Source organism: Mustela putorius, unplaced genomic scaffold (genome assembly GCF_011764305.1).
Source record: "Mustela putorius furo isolate JIRA1106 unplaced genomic scaffold, ASM1176430v1.1 tig00000831_pilon_pilon_pilon, whole genome shotgun sequence".
NCBI classification, from domain to species: domain Eukaryota; kingdom Metazoa; phylum Chordata; class Mammalia; order Carnivora; family Mustelidae; genus Mustela; species Mustela putorius.
The window spans coordinates 1,911,770-1,926,219 of record NW_025421490.1 but is presented as its reverse complement, the minus strand read 5'-3'; the positions used below and the strand labels follow the sequence as shown (position 1 = coordinate 1,926,219).

Genomic DNA, 14,450 nt, shown 5'->3' with positions numbered 1-14,450 from the left:
TCTTCAACTTCCCAAGAACAAACTCTAAGGTCTGAGGAGACAGGGTATTCTGGAAGATATTTTATATTGCTTATCTGATGAAAGCATCATAAAGATTGAGAAAGTTTTCTCGTGCCTTAGTTTGGGAATTGCTCTAAGAACTGTCCTCATTAAAAAGAAAAAAAAAAAAAAAACAAAAAAGAAAGAAAGAAAGAAAAGAAGGGGAAAAAAGCCAGGCTCAGAGATCTAAGTACGACAGCTATTTGCACAACCTCAATAAACAGTATAGCTTTCATTCTGTGCCAGTAGATTTCTCCCCTACTTCAAACTAGGCTTACATTCTCCAGCTCATCCTGAACTTTCACAGCTGGAATCAAACACAGAGAGAATATTCGGGTGATGGTGTAGATTTCTGTCAAGGCTGATCCTGTGGGGATGTCAGAGGAAATGCAAACAGGAGAGGTGATTAATTAGAGGTATTTCCACCTGTTTGGGGAGTGAGCCTGTATCAGGCACACTTGATAGATACAGGCTGAAAGGCAGATGTCAATCAGCACTGCAAAAGGGCTTTCCACTCACAGGAGGAGATACATTTACCAGAGGCGTCCTCGTTTTGTTTTATTTTTTTTTTTTAAATGGGTGTCCTGGCGATGGCCCCTCAGAAACATCTAGCAATTACTGCACTGCAAAGAGGACCTCGAAAAGAAAGGAAACCATTTTGCAAGACTCAAAGGAAGAGTAAGTGGAAAGTCCTGCCTGCCCTTCCCCTTGGTTCTCTGGGCTTCCACAGAAGGAGAGAACATTTCAAGATTCAATGTCTTTATGACCCTAGTGTCTGCTTTAAGGTTGAAGAATTGAGACCCATTATCTGCTTCATCTCAGTTTAGCTCCAGAAATAATTGTTTTGCAGAAAGTAAAATTAAAGAGCTTTATCAGCAAGCGCCGGAGAAACTTTACCCAAAAAGGAAAACCAAATTTCCACGCACGCTGTTTTGTAAGGGAATGAGTAAACTCTGGGACTTTGACCTCAAAGAAGTGTCACTGAGTGAAAGCAAATAAGCCTGTTTCTGGAATCCAGGGTTTTTATGTGGTTCTACATCAGGTAGAGAATGGATCAATCCATCGTTACTTCTTTTTAAATAAATTTTTTTTTTTTTGGATTATAAAACATAGCGATGCTGTTTGTGAAACACTGGGGAAAACGTAAGTGACAATAAACATAATTAATTCCACCACATGAAAAAAAGCATGCTAAATGTTTATTTTTTCCTGGTAGATATGCTTATTAGAGATTTCTTCAAAAATAAGAATAATTTACTTTAAAAACACTGGTTATTAAGAACATAAACAAGAGTCCTTGAATTCGAGCAGTTCAATTAAAACAAGCAAGCATTTAAACAAATAAAATCCCATTAATATATATTCTTGGCAAGTACTGTGAGAACTCTGTAATTTTAGAAAGAATGTTTTAAATGTAAATACTGCAAAAGCATTACTGTTATGACTCAGGCAAACTCAACAGCATCAAAGAAAAAATTGGATTTTAAATATTCGAATCCCACTTACATTTAAAATTCAAGAAAACTCGGGGCGCCTGGGTGGCTCAGTGGGTTAAGCCGCTGCCTTCAGCTCCGGTCATGATCTCAGGGTCCTGGGATCGAGTCCCGCATCGGGCTCCCTACTCAGCGGGGAGCCTGCTTCTCCCTCTCTCTCTGCCTGCCTCTCTGCCTGCTTGTGATCTCTCTCTCCATCAAATAAATAAATAAAATCTTAAAAAAAAAAAATTCAAGAAAACTCACACCAAACAGTAATTCTTAGCCAACCATACTGCCAATTATCAATCATTATTACTGGCTAATGTGCTCTTGTGCAGAGTTTTACCAGTTGGTTCTACATGTGTATGAATTATAGCCCAGAAGATATTTATGGAAAGATATATATCAAAGAGGTAACAAAGATTTTTTTTATCAAATTTTATTGGCTTATTCATATATTCTACATTTTTCAATCCATACATGCATTTCTTCTGTGATAAAGGGAAACATTTTAAAACATATTATCCACTTTTGTACCTTCAGTGATAGAAAAAAATTTTAATAGGGACTATTAAATTGGGGGCGCCTGGGTGGCTCAGTGGGTTAAGCCTCTGCCTTCAGCTCAGGTCATGATCTCAGGCTCTGAGATCAAGTCCTGCATTGGGCTCTCTGCTCAGCAGGGAGCCTGCTTCTCCCTCTCTCTCTGACTGCCTCTCTGCCTAATAAATAAATGAAATATTAAAAAAAAATAGGGACTATTAAATTTACACATATCAGAAAGGATTTGGCCTCTTCCTTCCTAGGAGAAAAGCAGCTTCAGGAAAACATTATCAGAAATTACCAGAATGAATTATGCAGATGAAGAATAGGCAAAAGTTAACCAAACCAGAACAGTATTTGCTTCTAAAAATATATTTATTTGGGATGTGCTAATAAATGAAGTGATTGTTTTCATCATTTTAAGTTAGGAGCAAGTATTTTTTTCTCAGAAACATCAATTCGACCTAACCTGCTTTGGTGCAATTATAGACATTTCCCTTCATGTTCCTCTTACATGAAAGTTTCCCACTGTCCAGGAACACTTTGGAGGCTCAAGAATATACCTCATGGAAAGGCTTTAGAAATGTCTGTACATTTAAGACAACTTGTACATTTAAAACATCTGCAAAACTGTCACAGGAGTGAACCTCAATAAACAAAACTCATGAAGTCCGCAAATGTACCCAATGCCGTGTTAGCTGTCATTATATTATTGTCATTTGTCATTATATTGCACTATAATGGAATATATTGCATTATATTCCTTGGAAAATATATATATTTTTAAGATTTTATTTATTTATTTGACAGACAGAGATCACAAGTAGGCAGAGAGGCAGGCAGAGAGAAAGAGAGAAGGAAGCAGGCTCCCTGCTGAGCAGAGAGCCCGATGCGGGACTCGATCCCAGGACCCTGAGATCATGACCTGAGCCGAAGGCAGCGGCTTAACCCACTGAGCCACCCAGGCGCCCCGGAAAATATTTTTTTATATGCTCATAAGGACTTACATTCCACATGTATATCTCATTTTAGGGTTTACTAAACTCTCTTTAAAAATATACCTAAGGATCCCAAGGGCTTTTTTGCTTGTATTTCTTAAAAATCATTTTTAAAGAGTAAAACCATAAAGACTTGGTCTCCTTGGGGGAATTAATTGTTTTGGAGAGTTGCATTGTTCTGATACCTAAGAGAGAAGCTTCCAACGTTTGAAAACTCCTACTTAAATTTTTAATGCGAATCTTTCAACATCCATTATACTCATCAGCACTTTCTTTTTCAGTAGTTTCTTTTAAAAGCAAACAATTTCAGACATACATAATAGCATAGAGACTAAAAGAAAGGCATCCATGTATATGAAACATAATTTAATATTGCACAGTGGGGAGCCTGGATGGCTGAGTTCGTTAAGCAAATGCCTTTGGCACAGGTCATGATCCCAGGGTCCTGGGATCGAGTCCCACGTCAGGCTGCCTGCTCACCAGGAAATCTGCTTCTCCCTCTCCCCATGTCCCTGCTCTCTCTCTCCCTTTCTCTCTCTCAAATAAATAAATAAATAAATAAATAAATAAAATCTTTTAAAAAATATTGCATCAGGGTCCAGGATCATCACTATGCTCTTCCTTTACTGACATTTGCTAGGGAACAGCTGCAAATACAGAGTTCTGGAGCCTGGGACAAACTACTTAGACTGAACCCCAGGGAAGGCACTGAAGCTTGATGTCAAACTTTCTATTTTTCTCATAAAGGTAGAACAGTGCATTTGAGGTTGCAAATTGCACATTTTTTAAACAGAGGTATAATGGACGTGAAACATCATATTAGTTTCAGGTGTGTAACAATGATATGATACTTCTGTATATTGCTAAAAAAAATCACCCCAAGTCTGGTTCGTAACCATCACCATATATAGTTACGAAATATTTTTCTTGTGATGAGAGGTTTTAAGATTACTCTCCTAGCAACATTCAAATATGCAATGCGGTATTATTAACTGTAGTCACCATGCTGTTTGTTACATTCTCAGGATTTACTTATAATAGAGCTGGAAGTTTCTACCTTTTAATCCCCTTCACTGGTTTTGCCCCCCTCCTCCCCTCTCCCACTGGCAACTCCCAGTGTATCTTCTCTATGAGCTTCGTGTTTCGGTTTTGTGTGGTTTTTTGTTTTGTTTTGTTTTGTTTTTTGATTCTACATATAAGTGAGATCATCTGGTATTTCTCTCTCCCTGATTTATTTCACTTAGCCTACGGGCTCAAGGTCCATTCATGTTGTCACAAACGTCAGAATTTCATTCCTGTTTATGGCCGAATAATACTCCATTGTGTACAGATTCCCATTTGCTCATCTGTCCTGATTGACACTCAGGCTGTTTCCAAGCCTTGACTATTGTAAATAATGCTGCAATGAACACGGGGGGTGCAGCTTTCTCTTCACATTAATAAAATAATTAATTTTTCTCTTCACATTTCGTTTTCATTTCGTTTCATGAGAATTGGCCGGAAAACGCCCGGCCAACTCGCTTCGGGCGCCACATGTCTGCAGGGCCGCCCCCTGGGGCTGGCCCGGCATCGGTAGTGCTCCAGTCCGAACCCCGCCAGAAACCGATCCCGGTTTTAAATAAGGCTTTGAGTGTTAAAATATATAATTTTAAAATATATAATTTTAACACTCAAAGCCTTATTTACGATTTCAGGGCCACTGACACTGGGCGATAGATACACTGTCAATCCCCACTTAGAGTTTCTGTCTTTAGCACCGTTCACGCATGTGAGCCTTAGCTCTCATCATCTCTAGTTTGTGTGTGCAGTAGCTGAAGAAGTCTTCACTTTAAAACCTACAATCGATTCATCAGAACAAGAGCACAGTTCTGCTGGCATGATACGCGGGCCACAGTTTTCGTTAAGCTCTCAGTGTTTGACACGTCTTAGAAGAGGAGCTACGCCATACAAAAAGCAGAGTTCGGTAGAAATCTCACTGTTTACACAATGACCCACAACAGCTTGTGTCCTTATAATACCTTAGATATCCTGAATGCCGCTGCAACAGTGGGAGTCAGGAGAGGGAAACAACAGCAAAACAAAACAACCAACCAACCAAAAAATGCTGTAACATTAACTGTTCCCTCAGGTTGAGATTTATTGTTTTCATTATAGCTGTTCTGATAGTCTTTCTTTCACTGGTAGTGCAAAAAGAGATCAGTTGAGCCAGAAAAAACATGTCTTTGCATTTATGCATGGGTATGCAGGCTGAAAAACGAACGTGGGATACCCAGGAAGCTCTAGTGTATCTCTCCTGTTTGATCGGATTCGACAAAACGGGTTCCTCGAAAATGCTGGGTTCATGGCAGGGATGTGGGATTAGCTGGATTATTTGAGATCCAGAAAGAAAGTAGAGGGTCAACAATGGGCAATGACATACTAAATCATGGCAGAGAGAAACCAGAAAAACACACTAAGTTGAAAAGCAACAACCTAAGCTGGTTATCCACAACAAGCTTGAGAGAGTAGACCAGGTGACCAGGAACCATCTCATCTTGCACTTTGTCATGTTTTCGGCTTATTTTATGGGCCCAGCTGAGAAGATACCAGCTCTTAACCTATCTGGGGAGGCATCACCTGGCTTGTGACAGTGACCACTTTTGTAATCACCTATAATTTTACTGTACAGGATACTGAACATCAATGCTGAACAGCAGAACTCATTTTGTGCTCTACTTAAAAGCACAGGGACTTCACCAACAATCTCTAAGGGGTATAAAACCTGGAGAAAATCGCCAAAACTGTTAGAATTCACCAGCTTTATAAAATCTAAAATATATGGTGACCAGAAATTCGTTCTTTGAAATGCAAAAAACAAAAACATAAACATACAATACTGTACTGCCATTAGTTTCTCTACCAACATTTGTTGAGCACTGACTGTATGCCAACACCATACAGTCACCACTTGGGTCTACTCTGCCGTGATAAATCTCAGTTTTTAAAGTATCTTTTTTTTTTTAAAGATTTATTTATTTAATGAGAGAGAGCACTGAGCAGGGAGCCTGAGCCAGAACCCTGGGATCATAACCTGACGCGTAACTGACTGAGCCACCCAGGGCCACTAACTCTCAGTTTAAACTACCAAAGCTCTATGTGAAAAATCCTAGCCCAGTCAGAAGCATCTACTGGGTCACTGTCTTCCCCCTGGATAAGTGGCCCATGGTAGAAGGCTGGCCAGATCTCCCTGAGATTCATTTATGCAGAATGTTGCTGAGATGACATAAACCCATTGTTTCCATTTCAAACTCAAGAGATGCAAAGTCTTTCAACAACTACCCAGGAAGTCTTAAGGTAACCCATCTGGTAAGTGAACCATTACTGTATCAGGGTACTGATGCTTAGTTCCAATCATTCTTTTTTTTTTTTTTTTTTTTTTTTTATTTATTTGACAGAGAGAGAGAGATCACAAGTAGGTAGAGAGGCAGGCAGAGAGAGAGAGAGAGGGGAGGAAGCAGGCTCCCTGCTGAGCAGAGAGCCCGATGCAGGGCTTGATCCCAGGACCCCAGGATCACGACCCGAGCTGAAGGCAGAGGCTTTAACCCACTGAGCCACCCAGGCACCCCAGTTCCAATCATTCTTAATTAGAAACCAGCTTTTTCTTTAAGATTAGCACAATCTCCGTAAGATTCTACTGTCTGCTTTTATCAAGAATTATGCTTCCCGCTGGGAATCCAACAGACCACTGGCCCCAGTTTGGGGAACAGCCCCGCACCAAGTGCTTCTTGGTCCAGGGAGGTTGGGAGAATTCCACATACGGTATCCCCCTTTGGGCACTTCATGACTCCTCAGGATACTAAAGGAGGTACTGAAGGAATCTATTTAGCTTTGTTTAACCTGATGCTCCTCAAGCTTTTTTTTTTTTTTTTTTTTTTTGGCCACGGAACCTTTGCTCTCCCCCATGCCCTCTTCTAGGGAATCTGATATTCTGTGGGACAGAGCGTGGGAAATCCTGCTCCAGGAAGTCTGGGTGGGAGGCTTCCAGGACTCCCAGAAGTCTGCGGGGCTGCTCACTGGGTATCCACGGTCCCCTCCTCTCCAGTCAGCCTTGCTCATTACCATGGGAACACTTCCCAGGGCATTTAACGGAGGTGAAGAAGCCTCTTCTCCTCATCTCCCTCACACGCACACGCGCAGGCACACACACACACACACACACACACACACACACACACACACACCGTCTTCAGGAGCTAGAATAATCTCTGGGAGGGCTGTTGATGCAGCCCGCCCCCTCTGCACGGAGCCGCTGTCTTCTGCTGCCGTCCCCCCGCCCAGGCCTTTTTTGACCAGCCCCACGCCCACTTCTAATCACTCCCACCAGTCTCACTCCTCTCCCTTCTCCTCATCGTCTCTCCCCTCCTTCTTCCCTTGCCCATGAAACCATGGTGCACAAAGGCAGACTATTTACAAACAAAAGCATTCTTTTCCTTCTTCAGAGCAAAATGATGGCGAATGACGTTTGCTTCTGGTCTTCCTGTCTCGAGCTGTCATTTTCTCCCTGTGCTGCCCCACGGCCATGGGAAGCTTCTTGGTATCCAGGACAGGTTTCTGGCTACTTCCAGGTCCAGAGAAGACCCCGAGCTTTTCCTGATTTAAGGTTTCCTTATACCACACATCTCCTGGGTTCAGTTTTACCCGTGCTTGGAGATTGCTGAGCCTGGTTTTTCACACTGACCCCCAAGGGAAAGTGTGTGAAGCTAGCATAAAACTATACAGCCAGGATGGCTTTCTATGAAACATACGCAGGAAAACCATTCTTTTCAATTAGCAATAATTGCGCCTTGGATAAACCTCATTGGCTATGATACTGCCACTGCGCAAAGCTAGGAAGACCATTCTTCTACCTTTGACTCAGCTGGAAGGTATAAAGCCCATAGATCTTGACTAGGAGATACGGAGATGATTGTATTCATTATACTTCTAGAGAGAGTCCCCTTGTTACGTGTTTGTTTCTTCATTTATTCAACAAATGTATGAGGAGTGCCCTCTACGTGCTAGGGCTGGTCAGACATGTCGGGGTGAGGCAACAGATACAACGGACCATGTGCAGCAGCGAACGATACAGACTTTTCTGTCCCTGCCCTCTTTTGTTCAAGTGGGGTGGGGAAGGAACTGGCTCACACAATGTTGGAGGCGGACACGTCCCAGGATCTGCAGGGTGGGCTGGCAGGCCAGAGACCCAGAAGGGCTCATGGCAGCGTTCCAGTCTGAAGGCCAGCAGGCTTGAGACACAGAAGAGCTCATGTTAAGTTCAAGTCCAAAGGCAGAGAAAAGCTGATGTCCCAGTTTGAAGGAAGGCAGACAGGGGGAATTCTTCCTTACTCAAGAGAGGGTCACGATTTTTGTTCCATTTAAGCCTTCAACTCGTGGATGGGGCCCACCCACACTAGGGTGCTTTATTCAATCTACTGATTTACATGTTAATCTCATCCAGAAACACCCTCACAGAAACAGCTAGAATAATGTTTGACCGAATATCTGAGCACCCTATGGCCTAGTGAAGCTGACACATACAATTAACCATAACGAGAGGAGACAGACAACAGTAAGCGCTGCAGGGGGCAAATACACTCCGTGGGAAGCAGATTTCTGATTAAGGACGATTGGAGAAAGTATCAGTAAGAACAAAGAGTAATAAATGACTAAATTATATAGCATGTTAGGTATTAAAAGCCACTGGGGGAAAAACTGGAGTCAAGTCAGGGGGATCAGAAATACACGTGAAGATGAGTTTCAGTGTAAAATAGGACGGCCAGGGTGCCTGGGTGATTCAGGAGTCAAGCGGCTGCCCTTGGCTCAGGTTAGGATCTCAGGGTCCTCGGATTGGAGCCCCAAGGCCAGCTACTTGTTCACCAGGGAGTCTGCTTCTTCCTCTGCCCGCTGCTCCCCCCTCTCCTGACCTTGTGCTTGCCCTCTCTCTCTCTCTCTCTCTCAAATAAATAAAATCTTTTAAAATTTTAAAAGAAAATAAAATAGGGTGACCAGAGTTGGTCTCATGAGGAAGGTGACATTTGAATAAATACTTGTAGGAGTCATCAGCCATGGGGCTGTCTGGGAGAAGCAGATACAACCGTCGCCAGAGGAAACCACCGCTGCGGGGGTCCCAAGGCTGGGATGTGTCTGTAGTGTTCAAGGAACAGCCAGCGGACTAGAGGGGCTGGAAAGAGTAGGAGGAAGGGCAAGAGGCATGGGGCAAGAGGTTGAAGAGGAAATAGTGGGGCGCAGGGGAGCAATTCACACAGGCTGTTGAAAGGACTCTGGCTTCTATCTCGAATGAAGTGGAAATCACCACAGAGTTTTGATTGGGGGGATGACATGATGTGATTTTTCTTTTCTAAGGATCACTCTGGCCGCTGTGCTGAGAATAGAAGGCCGGAGGGTTGGGGAGGGCGGGAGCAGGGAGATCCTGTTTGCAGCAGTGTGGATGAGAGACGGAAGCAGCTGGGGCCAGGGTGGCTGTAGGGGTGACTGTGAGAACTAGATTCCGGGAGGGATGTGGGCTGCCGCAGCGCAGAAGGAGTGAAGAATAACTCCTTGGTTTTTGACCTGAGCAACTAGGATGACGTGGTCACTTGAGAAGCAGACACTGAGAAGGAAAAGGTGTTGGGAGGAAGACCCGAAGTTCAAATCTGACACACTGTTGAGTCTGCCCTTAACCATGCTTTCCCAGGGGTCACAATTCACTGATATGGTCTGCAAAGTGGCTCCTGATGTCCTTAACTCCCCTCCCCACTCCCAAGCTCGGTCCCCTTCTGTTTTCCGTTCTTCAACTTGCCTTTGGTTGGAAGCATGTCCTTCCACCTCAGGTCAGGGCAACACGGGGTACAACGGTGCTGCTGCTCAGTAATAAGGATGGTGCCCTTGGTTCACAATCAGCAGGAGGTGAGCTCTGTGCCATTTCTCTCGTGGAGATGGCTTGTCTGAGTCATCCACTCTGACCAGCAGCAAATGTTTGTGACACAATTAGCCTGGATAATGGGTACACTCTGTGGCTGGTGGAAAGATTATTAATTTCCCAGGTCAATTACTCATTACATCCTGAAACTAGCTGGCCCACAGAGAGATTAAACCTTTGGACTTGGCTGCATCTGTACTGTATTTTACTTATTTATTTATTTAAAATTTTATTTATTTATTTGACAGACAGAGATCACAAGTAGACAAAGAGGCAGGCAGAGAGAGAAGGGGAAGCAGGCTCCCTGCTGAGCAGAGAGCCCAATCTGGGGCTCGATCCCAGGACCCTGGGATCATGACCTGAGCCAAAGGCAGAGGCTTTAACCCCCTGAGCCACCCAGGTGCCCCTGTACTGTATTTTAACTAATCGAAGTAATGGATGGAGACCTACTGTTAAATATGGCTGATTTGGGGGCAGACCCAATCATGTTGTAGGAGTGTGTGCTGATGATCTAGCTTGCTATTTTTAAAAAGATTTTATTTTTAAGTAGTCTCAACACCCAACATGGGGCTTGATCTCACAACCCTGAGATCAACAGGTGCACCCTCGACCAACTGAGCCAGCCAGGCGCCTCTCACATTTTTATGTCACAGCACTTGTCACATTATGAATGAACAGACAAATTAATGCTGTAATAATAATGAACCTTCTGAGACGTGAGATGTGATCTGGATAGTAGAAATAAACATATCTACCTAAGGTGGCAATAGTTTATCCTATTTTGATATGTTTTTTTAATTCATAAGTGAACAAAATTATCAGATATTTTCTTTCATGTCTTCTTCCTCTTTTTCTTGCATGGCATCCGTCTTGACCTTATCAAGCTTTTTTGTCCTTATTATCCATTAAAATATATCTCAAAGCCCCTGATAAGGGCCAGTTATAATCCTAGCTATTCGGAATACATTAGTGGACAAAAAAGACTTCCTCTAGGTTTATAAGTAGTAAACTGGGCTCCTGGGTGGCTCAGTTGATTAAGCGACTGCCTTCAGCTCGGGTCATGATCCTGGAGTCCAGGGATCGAGTCCCGCATCAGGCTCCCTGCTCAGCGGGGAGTCTGCTTCTCTCTCTGACCTCTCTCCTCTCATGCTCATTCTCTATCTCTCAAATAAATAAATAAAATCTTAAAAAAAAGATTAAAAAAATTGGTAAACTGATCATACAAATACACGTAATCAACACATCATACTATGAAAAAAAGGAATAAAGCAGTAAAAAGGAATGGGGTTGGTGCTGGGGAGTTTTATTAACGTAAAAAGGCTTGGGTGAGACTATTTGGCTGATTGAGATATATGACTGAGAATCTGGTTAATTCTGCTTGTTCTAGTCCGTTGCTCACAAGGTAGCAGCCGATCAGAGTGGAATATGAAATATCAATGAGAAGAAAACAGGAATTGGAAGGGGATAAAAGTTGCCACCACCACCCCCCACTCCACCCGACTGGCTAACCTGACTTCAGCTGCTCGTAAGCTACACTCATAAGCTCCAATTCACTTTCAGTGCCAGACACCCTTGACCTTGGCACGCAGTAGAGCACAGCACGCTTGCTACTGATGAGTATTATAGAATAGAATATGCGAGTTATAGTCCCACTTCCTTAACCACCTTGTGTTAACACTGGTGTGTTACCAATCGTCGTTATTTTCATTATTGAAGTACATTTGGTCAGCTCTAGGCCCTTCTGACTTCCAGTCCGTAGCATTACTTTATCATGTTAAATATACTCAGGGGTTGTTTTGGGGACGACCCTCAACATGCAAAATTAAAATGTGAATATATGTATCCTTACCACGGGGCAACATCATAAGATGCTGGTAAATTTACAGAGAGGGAAAACATGCAAACATTTCCCTTGGTTGGTTTTAGGAGATTTCTCTCTCCGACATCACACGTTCCCATTGCAAACTACAAAATGCAATTTCTGCAAATGAAAGGTTCTTTCTTTGGGATATTTCTTTTCTTCCTGCACATTCAATGCTCCTTCTAGAATAAAGATAGGGACAGGCTGAAGCCAAGAGCAGCTGAGCTAGACAGCCAATGGGACTTGTTCCTCCTCATCAGGAGGCCATGTTAGAAACCCCACAAAAGTCTGCATAAGACCTTGGTGGTGAGCATCTTCTGGAGACCAGTTTCAGGGGGACAAAGACCACGACTTATTGATTGCCTCCTATCGATTAGGCACTGTACTCTGCATTCCACCTCTCATTTAAAAAACACCACAAAAACTTGGAAAAGCTGGCATGATTATTCCTGTTTTGTGAATGAGGGAATAAGGTCAATAAATACTTAGCGACTCGCTCAGAGTCATCTGGCTAGAAGTGGGATCTGAACACAGATATATATGGCGCTCAAAGCTTGTCATTAGGCATAACAAAAAAAGCACTGGCTTTGGAGCGGAACACATCTGGGTTTAAACCGCATCTTTCACACCAGTTGGGGTTAACTCCCTTCTGTGAGCCCCAGAATCCTTCTAGGAAAGGAGTAAGAAAGACTCATCCATGAAGCTCTGATGACGCCCGTATAAGACAGTGTGTGTAGAACATCGGACAGACCACAGAAGCCGAAACACGGGAGCTGCTGCCATTTTCACAGTCATCTGAACATTTTACGGACTTCAGACACCGAAGAAACGGTAGGTCACTGATGGCCCCACGGGATGGTGCGGCTCCGTTAAACCTCAGGACTGGTGAAAGGACAGAGTGCAGTGCCCACGAGACACAGTCAAGAGCTTCTAGGACAGGCCCCCTGGATGGGGTCTTCTCTTCTGGAGCCTCCCAGGAAATTGACTCTCGTGCGCCCGGTACCGACTCCACACGCTGGAGCACAGACGGGGCACCCTGACAATCTCGGGAGCACGGAGCAACAGTCGTTGGGAGAAACCACCCAAGCTCAATGCCAGGCGTGACCGTACCACCTCTCAGCGGTTGGCGCCACGCCGGACTCTGAGAACTCCCTGCTGTCAGCGCTGATGGGTCGTTACTGTCTTGCTGATTCTCTTTAAGATGATTTCTCTCATGGCCTTCGGTTTTATAAATTTTAGAATTAATGTCATTTCTAGACTCTTTGGCACCTGTATTTTTCTGTGTTTGCAGGAGTGGGCCATGGGCAGAGGATGGAGGTCCACCTCCAGGGGCTGAAGGCCCCGTTTGCTTCGGACCCATTGGACAGTGGAGTTCCCACACGCCGCTGGCACCAGAGTCAGTCTTGGATTTTAGTCCTGACTCCACCCCTTCTTAAGCTAGTGACACTTCTGGAAGGTATAATTTGAGACCAACTGCACTAACTCGGAGTGCAAACTCCGATGACCAACATGAGTTACTCTTTAGTGAGATGCCACCGAGTGACCCGTACTATGGCTTCTGCCTTGATAGAGGCTCATTCTCGTAATGACTTTGAAGCGAAGTACTATTATCCCATGTTTCAGCAGTCAAGACTGACCGAGGCACACTTCATATTTTATCTCTGAAGTTAATGTTGGCCAGTATCAAGAACGATTTTTAAAAAAGGGAATGAAATTCACTGAACAATTACCAGTAATTGCCTCAAAGACCACATTCCCACCACCGTTCTGTTAACAGCGGTGAGACGGTGCCTTGAATGCAGAGTTACACGCAGTGAGATGTGGTCCATGGTGGGGTTGGGGAGGAGTGGGTCTGAGGCAGGTGGGACAATCCAGAAGGGCCATGTTTGCTTGTTCTTTAAGAAAGAGAAGAGGGGCACCTGGGCGGCTCAGGCCATGATCTCAGGGTCCTGAGGGCATGGGGCTTTCTGCTCAGCGGGGAGCCTGCTTCCTCCTCTCTCTGTCTGCCTCTCTGCCTACTTGTGATCTCTGTCTGTCAAATAAATAAATAAATAAATCTTAAAAAAAAAAAAAAAGGAGAAGAAATGGGAGGGGTGAAGGCATTCTAAAGACTGGGAGAACAGCAGGCAAAAGCAAACAAGCCCCAAAAACAAAACAACCCCTCCCCAAAACCAAAAACAGAGGCATTCAAAGACACAGTGTGCAGGGAACAGCAAATTTTCCAAGGTGGCATGGAACACAAATCGAGTGGGGGAGTTGGGGTGATGAGGCTGTCCAGCCACACAAGGAGGGATCTGCTCCTGGGGAGCCCTACATGGGGTGCTGAGAAATGCGGATTTTGTGAGGACCTTGGGAGGATTTTAGGCAAAGCAGGTCCCCAACAGGAAGCTTGGAATAACCGACCTGACAGGGAGGAGAGGTTCAGAGCAAGACTGGGGGTGGTGAGGGCAGAGCCAAGGCAGACGCAGCACGGCCAGTAGGGGGCGCTTATAAGGTACTGATAAGGGACGGAGAAAGGCAGGAGCTGGGGCCACCAGGAGAAGGGGACACATCTGAGACGAATGTCAGACAGGATGGATTCTGTCTCTTTTCTGCCATCT

The 14,450-nt window shown here is 44.1% G+C and overlaps 1 protein-coding gene and 1 pseudogene across 2 annotated transcripts in view; both read right to left on the bottom strand.

Moving 5' to 3' along the window:
• The window catches only part of CAP2 (cyclase associated actin cytoskeleton regulatory protein 2), a 139,339-nt gene that overhangs the window by 40,563 nt on the left and 84,326 nt on the right, over positions 1-14,450 (bottom strand). The gene's annotated exons all lie outside the window — the stretch shown is intronic.
• LOC123393382 lies at positions 7,796-7,919 on the bottom strand (annotated as a pseudogene).